The 7,569-nt window shown below is 44.3% G+C and overlaps 1 pseudogene; it reads right to left on the bottom strand.

The window, feature by feature from the left end:
- Positions 1–888: 888 nt before the first annotated feature.
- Positions 889–1,137, bottom strand: LOC118570682 (annotated as a pseudogene).
- Positions 1,138–7,569: the final 6,432 nt, after the last annotated feature.

The following is a 7,569-nucleotide window of genomic DNA, read 5'->3' as shown; positions in this document are numbered from 1 at the left end:
CACACGGGCACCTGTCAGAGCTTGCTGTGACTCTGTCAGCCAGAACCTTTGTTATCTTTGTTGACTCTTAACGGGAGCTAAAGATAGCAGGATTCATTTTTGATTTTTCCCCCAGAGCTGGTCTCATTTGGTGACCAATTTAGAAGACTATAATGTAATCTTGGGCTTTTGTGGCAATGAGTACATTAGGCCGGCTGCCACCTCTGCAGCCACCTTTGCCAAAACCTCTCTGAGGGGTTCAGGGGAGGTTTGCACAATGCTCAGAAAGGCCGTCTATTCTATAAATACCAACCTTTCTACCCTCTGCAGTAGCTAGCACCCAGCACCATGGCTAAGGTCTCTTGTCTTCTACTTTACCTTTTTGTTCTTTTTAATCAATCTGAAGATCCACAATCTTTTATAAAAGGAACCGCTGCTCTTTTGAGGACACTTAATGATACCACTGCCAAGTTCAGATATATCGGTAAAACCAATTTTGGGGGTCAGGTTCCAACAGGTCTCTGGTTTGAAGGGAGTTAAGTCTATTTGATGGTGCAGGGGAAGGAGGGTATAAAAATTAATTTAGAGCTTCCCCACACAAGGCATTTTGTGCCATGGTGGCCACATATATCAACACCAGGATGTCTCCCCTGAGAGCCAAGAGGGGTCTTTCAAAATTATCAGGGAAAGATGTTTTCCATCATCAACCATCATCAGTCCAGCTTCGGAGACATTTTGTTAGTGACACATGCGTCTTTCCCTGCAAAACAATGAAGTATTCTATGTGCTAACAACAGAGCTTAAAATAAAAGTAAAACAAAATTCTGCATTTTTATAAGACTTGATAAAAAATAGTATTTCAAACTGTGCAGTCACCAGAAGTAGACAGTTATCCAAATTGCACACATTTCACTTGGCATCTCCAGCACCTCCAGCTTTTGTGCCTGGTCTGATTTGGCACCTCCGTTTTCTGCAGGATTGTTCACATCTCTTCCCCTTGGGGATCTTCTCTCCCTTCTTTGCAGGGGCCTTTTTAGGCTTGGGCTCTGGCTTTGGAGGAGCAGGTTTAGCAGACAACCTTGCAGATCTTCTCTGTGGCTCGTCCTTCACCTTGCCCTTATCTCCTTCAGTATCCCCTTAAGCCTTTCTTTGGGGCATGGTGGCTGCAGGGGACGTCGGTCCTGAACGCGGGCATGCAGCGGTTTGCCCGGGTTTGGTCCGTCCGGGAGTCATTCTCACTGCTTCTTCCTCTGCTTTTAAGTCATTTTGAGCTGCTATTGACCGAATGCCATTTTTGTTGTTGTTTTATTTGAGACAGGGTCTTTCTATTACATAGCACTGGCTGTGCTGTAACTTGCTGTATAGACTAGGCTGGCTTCGAACTCCTAGAGACCCGACTGCCTCTGCCTCCCTAGTGCTGGGATTAAAGGCGAGCGCCACCACCCGCCAGTTAATTGTGTTTCTTCTTTGCTGTGTGGGCTGTTCCCGCAGAATCTTTTAACATGAATAAGTACGGTCCCTTTGGTTAGGGGAGCACTAGAGGCCACCACACTTGGAAGAGTGACGTGTGGATTGATTGGAGGTCGTTTGTGGAATTCTATGGAATCTGTCGATGCTGAACTGAGAGTCATCCTCATGTAGAAGAGGACTTGCCATCACTCAGATACTGCAAATTTTGACTCTACCCATGACGAAGCGGTGACCTCATGTCTATTTTCCCAGAATATCAGACAGAATAAAGTTTTATAAAATATCCACCTTGGGGGAGTTGTAACTGTTTCCTGAATAATTTTCTCGTTATTTTTGCTAACATTTTGAAAGTACCCATTTTGGTATTTGCCTCCTGTTTCTCACCTTTAACTTCCCAGTATCTGTTATACCACCTCCAGCCCCTGCAACGTTGTGTTCTGTTTGATGGGGCTGATATGATTGGTGGGAAGGAAGGAACATTCAGACTGAAGGATGACCGCAGAGCTCGATGCCTTGACTCACCACTTCAGGACCCTCAGGATCTGTTCCTCCCCTGAGCTTTCAGAGCACTACACCTCCTGTTCTGTTTCCTGAACTCAGCTTCTCCATATCTGGCCCTGACCTCCCTGCAAGCCCACATCTACCCTGAGCCACCTCCTTCCCACCTCTGTTCTGATGTCCTCAGAGCTTGGCTGGATTTATATTATTTTAAACCTCTAACAAGGGGGGACTTACCCATAAAAGACATGTGACTTGTCCCCAAGCAAAGAAGCTAGTAGCTGAAGAGAACTGGGGTCCTGCCCTGGGACCTCTCTCCACACTCAGATGGCACAGTCTTTTCTCTGCCAGACAGAAACCCCTTGAGACTGGCAGCTCTCTGGGCAGTCTGAGTGTGCCTCAGACTTCAGATGGGAAAAGGAGCTCAGGAGAATCCAAGCTCTGGGGATGGAGGAGACTCATACCTAGACCCTGGCCTAAGGGAGGTCCCCAGGGTCAGAACTGTGGTCTGTAATCAGCTACATGTGGGAGAAATGGTCTCTGAGGCCACTAGACCTGCAGTAAAGGCAAACGGGAGTGGGTACTCCCAGCTCATCCACACTGCTCAGCTCCCAGCTCAGGCCCAGCCAGTAATTGATGGATGGGAGCATCTTATGGCCCAAACTGCTAGTAGATTCCAGGAGGGATTGTAAGCCCTCAGAGAAACCGTAAAAGAATCTACAACCTATGTATCCTTTGAGATGGCTTTGAAGTCTTTTAATAACTTTTTCTGAGAGAAGAGGGTTGATGCTCTGGTTTCCTTCTCCCTCAGCTGGTATTTTTGTTTTTATTTTATTTTATTTATTTTATTTTCCTCAGAAGCAGGGACAGCTTATTAGGAAAAGATACACTTCACAGGAGTGGGCTGTGTGGGCCCGAGCAAAGGGAAAGCGTTTAGCAGCTCACGTGGTACCATGTGATCTTGAGGGAGACTCCACACTCTGCCAGCCTTCATTCTCTCCTCTTTGGAGGAAGGATAACTTTTGCTCCACACACACCAAGACCGGCGAGCACAGTAAATGAAGCAAATGTGTCATTTGGGGGTGGATTTCACAAATTGAAACACAGTGCCTAGTCAGACCCTGAAGGGGTTGTTTCCCTGTGGGGAATGTGGAAGATGGAGCTGCTGAATGCTACAGGTGTTTTTTGACAAGTTCAGGTTTGTGCCCTGCTCTCAATGGCGAGTCTCTGGAGAGACTGCAAAGACCAGGTGGTTTCTGTCCCTGGTGCACGTCACCTTGGTGGATGTTGCCTGTACATTCCTCTTCACCAGACACGGTTCCTGCTGATGCCCTATGTGGTGCTTTGGACGAGATATCCCTCATATGAGATGCCCCAGCCATATAAATATGATCCCCATTTGGTGATACTGTCTGGAGTTAGGTTTAGGAGGTGTGGCCTTGATGGGCTGGAGGAAGCATTTCAAAAGTCGTGCTCTATGCCAGCACTTGGGAGGCAGAGGCAGGTGAATCTGTGGTTTTGAGACTAGCTTGATCTATGTAGTGACATAGGACAGTCAGAGCTACGTGGAGAGATCTTGTCTCAAAACAGACAGAAAAAGTCTTTCTTGGTTTGCAGTGTGCACTTTCTGCTTCCTGGTTGTCGTTCAGTTTGTGAGCCCCGTTGATCTCTCTCAACTGAGAGTTGGGACTGGGCTGCTTCCTGTGTGGCTTTCCCTTGCCTGATTGTCCTGTTTTTGTTTCTCTCTCTCTCTCTCTCTCTCTCTCTCTCTCTCTCTCTCTCTCTTGGCATCATCACTTTCCCATGCTCACAGCCTGAAGCTCACTTTCTCTCCATGTTTTCTTTCATGAGGGCAGCATTGAGCCTTGCAATACTTGGCATATGGGAAATAATCTATTTCATGAAAGCTTCTTGACCTGGCTCTGTCTATGTCTTGTTTCCTGTTGGAAGCTTAGCAACTTGTGGATACTTGATTTCTATAGACTCTCCTTTGAATAGCTTTATTGAGCTATAATTCAGACACCATGCAGTTACTCAATTAAAGAACACTACTCAATGGTTTTTTTAGGGAACTCACTGATCTATGTAACCACCATGTAATCAGTCTTAAAGCATTCCCAACATGCTAGAAGGGATCCCTGTAACCCTGTCCATCATCTCTTATTTCCCACCTGCTCATATCTCTAGCCCCAGGCTGCCTTTCTCAGTCTGCTTTCTCTCTGCATAGATTTTTCTCTTTTGGGAATAGAGTTGTAGTGTAGACTGGTTTATGTGTGTGACTGACTTCTGCTTAGAATAAGGTTTTTAAGGTTCATCCACATTGTACCATGTTAGTGATTCTTTCCCTTTCATGGCTTGGTAATAATCTGTTGGGTGGATATACTACATTTTGTATATCCATCTTTCCTTGATTTGGGATGCCCCTAAATAACCTTCTGGTTAATGAATTTTCCTAAGGTTCTTAAGAGGATGAAATGGAGATGGGCCTTTGCGACTTGGTTTTGTTGTTGAGGAGCCAAGAAATCTGAGGCATCAAGAGCCTTTTTTAAGTTCATGGCATGATTCCCTGACAGAGCTAGAAACAGAACCTCAGGCACCTGAGTTTCTGGTGGGACTGTCTGGCACTTAGGATATGAGATCTGGGAATTATCTGAGTTTTCTTCAAGCAGCTTTTGGCTTCACAAATATTTTGAGTTTTTCTTTTTCTCATAGTATCAGAAACGGTTGAAGGAAGTTAGAAGTTTTTGCTTGCCCATGTATTCTTTTTTATTTGAATATTTTTATTGAAAATAGATTTTTATACAATATATTCTGATTATGGCACCCCCTCCCAGCTCCTCCCAGCTGCTCCCCACCCACCCAAATCCATATCCTTTCTTGCTATCCATCATTAGAATACAAACAGTTATCTAAAGAAGAAAAGAGGAAAATAAAACAAGATAAAATGAAAACAAGCAGGCCTGAGTAGGGCAAAACAAATAATCAGAAAAGCAAGAGAAAGAAAAAAACCCCACAAGAAACATGTATAGATGCAAAGACACACACATTGGCAAACACAGAAATCCCACAGACATAAAATCAGCAACCATAATATACAAGTAAAAGATCTGGAGAGAGAGAGAGAGAGAGAGAGAGAGAGAAAGGGAGGGAGAAAGAAAGGGAGAAAGAAAAAATACTCAAACAAATCATTTATGAGATGAAAAAACCCTTAAAAAATATAAATGAACTTATTTTATGAGCCTGCCTTAAGATTAGTTTCTGTTCCCAGTGAGACTCTACCGGAGAAAACCAATTTTTCATTTGCCAGTGGTTATCAATTAGATAGCTTCTGAGTTAGGGGTGGGGCTGTCACTCCCCCCCTCAGCCCTCAGCCCTGGGACCCCATAAGGCCTAGACCTGTGCAGGCCCTGTGCATCTGCCACAACCTCTGTGACTTCCTATGAGCATCAACTGTTCTGCCTTGTTTCCTTGGTGTCCTCCATCCCCTCTGGTTCTTACACTCTCGCTGCCTATTCCTCAGGGTTCCCTGAGCTGTGAGGGGAGGGGTTTGGTGGAGAACTCCCAAGTGTTCCAAGGTCTTTTACTCTCTGTACATTGTCCAGCTGGGGGGGTCTCTGTATTTATCTTATCTAGTGCAGGAGGAGGCATCTCTGATGATGGCTGAGCAAGGCACTGATCTGAGTACAGCAGAACATCATTAGGAGTCAGCTGGTTGCTGTGTTTCTTTAGTAGTAAACAGTAGTCTTTGGTTTTCCCCTAGGTCTGTGGCCTGCCTAGTCTCAGGTTTTTAGTCATCTGAGCAGTGTTGGGGATGAGTTCCGTGTCATGGAAGGGGCCCTAAATCCCAGCAGTGGCTTTGTGCCACATTTGCATTAGCATATCTTGCATGCAAGTAATTCTTGTAGATCTCAGGGTTTGTAGCTGGGCTTGTGTTTACTTTCTCCTTGGGTAGCACGCAGAGTACCTTCCAGTACTCTGAACACTAGTCAGTAGAAATGAAGGCTCCATCTCAACTGCTCTACATTCAACAAGAACACAGAGATGTTAGGTAGTGTCTGCAGCAACAGAGCTTTACTGTGAGTTTCTGGAGAGCAGCCAATAGCCTTGGCAATAGCCTAGGTTGTTTTGGGGGTTCCCATGGGACCCCTTTGGCCAACAACTTGGTTAGATGTAACCTATTCCTAGAACTGGAGTCTTCATTTGGCAATGAGAGATGCCATCCTGGGACTCTGACTCCCTGTTATTTGGTAATTCCATTAGAACACCTTCACGTATGTATATATTTTCGGAAGCTTCTACTGAATTAAGTTTCCTTACAACCCCTCAGATGGTCCTTAGTTTAGCTGTCCCTCCCTGTAATCAGTCTCCTCCTACCCCTCCCCATTTTAGCCCCACCTTTCCCAATCCATCCAGAACTACCTAGTCTATTTCCCCTTCCTATGGAGATCCAATCCTCCCCAATCCCTCACTCTATAGCTAATATCTATGGTTATATGGACAGTAGCCTAATTATAGGACATTTGATAGTTAACATCCACATATAATGGAATACATACCTTATTTGTCTTTTTGGGTCTGGATTATTTCACTAAGGATGATTTTTCTAACTAAATCCATTTACCTGCTAATTTCACAGTTTCATTTTTTAACAGTTGAGTAATATTCCATAGTGTAAGTGTACCTCTTTTTTGTTTTATCTATTCTTCTATTGACAGCATTTAGATTGCTACCAGTTTCTGGCTATTATGAACAGAGTCACAATGAACATGGTTGAGCAAGGCGTTCTGTAGTAGGATGTAGAGTTATTTGGGTATATGCCCAAGAGTGGTATAGCTAGATCTTGAGGTAGTTCAATTTCTAGCTTCCTGGGGAACCACGATGGTGGGTGGTGCCATCCCTGGGATGGTGATCCTGGGTTCTATAAGAAAGCAGGCTGAGCAAGCCAGGGGAAGCAAGCCAGTAAGCAGCACCCTCTGTAGCCTGTGCACCAGCTCATGCCTCTGGGATGCTGCCCTGCTTGAGTTCCTGTCCTGACGTCCTTCAGTGAGGAATAGCAATGTTGAAGTGTACGCCAAATAAACACTTTCTTCCTCAACTTGCTTTTTGGTCACGGTGTTTTGTTGCAGCAATAGAAACCCTAATGAAGACACGTATGAGGCTAGAAATTTTCCTTTCAAGATCTGTGAAGAATCATGTTGGAAGTTTGATGACGATTGCATTGAATCTGTAGATGCTTTTGGTAGGACGGCCATTTTTACTATATTAATATTACTGATCCATGAGCATGGGAGATCTTTCTGTCTTCTGATGTCTTCTTCAATGTCTTGAAATTTTTAATCTTACAAGTCTTTCACCTCTTGCTCTTATCATAGGCCTTTTTTTCCCCTGATTTCCTTCTCAGACAGTTTATCATTTGCTACTGATTTTTGTGAGTTAATTTTGTATCCACATAGTTTGCTGAAAGTGTTTATCAACTGTAGTTGTTTCCTGGTGGAATTGTTAGGGTCACCTATGTATACTATCACATCATCTGTAAATAAAGATACTCTGACTTCTTCCTTTCTAGTTTGTATCCTCATGCACTCCTTTTGTTGTCTTACTGTTCTAGTTATGACTTCAAGT

Source organism: Onychomys torridus, chromosome 19 (genome assembly GCF_903995425.1).
Source record: "Onychomys torridus chromosome 19, mOncTor1.1, whole genome shotgun sequence".
Taxonomy (NCBI): Eukaryota; Metazoa; Chordata; class Mammalia; order Rodentia; family Cricetidae; genus Onychomys; species Onychomys torridus.
The sequence above is the reverse complement of the archived record's forward strand: the minus strand, read 5'-3'. Positions and strand labels throughout refer to the sequence as shown.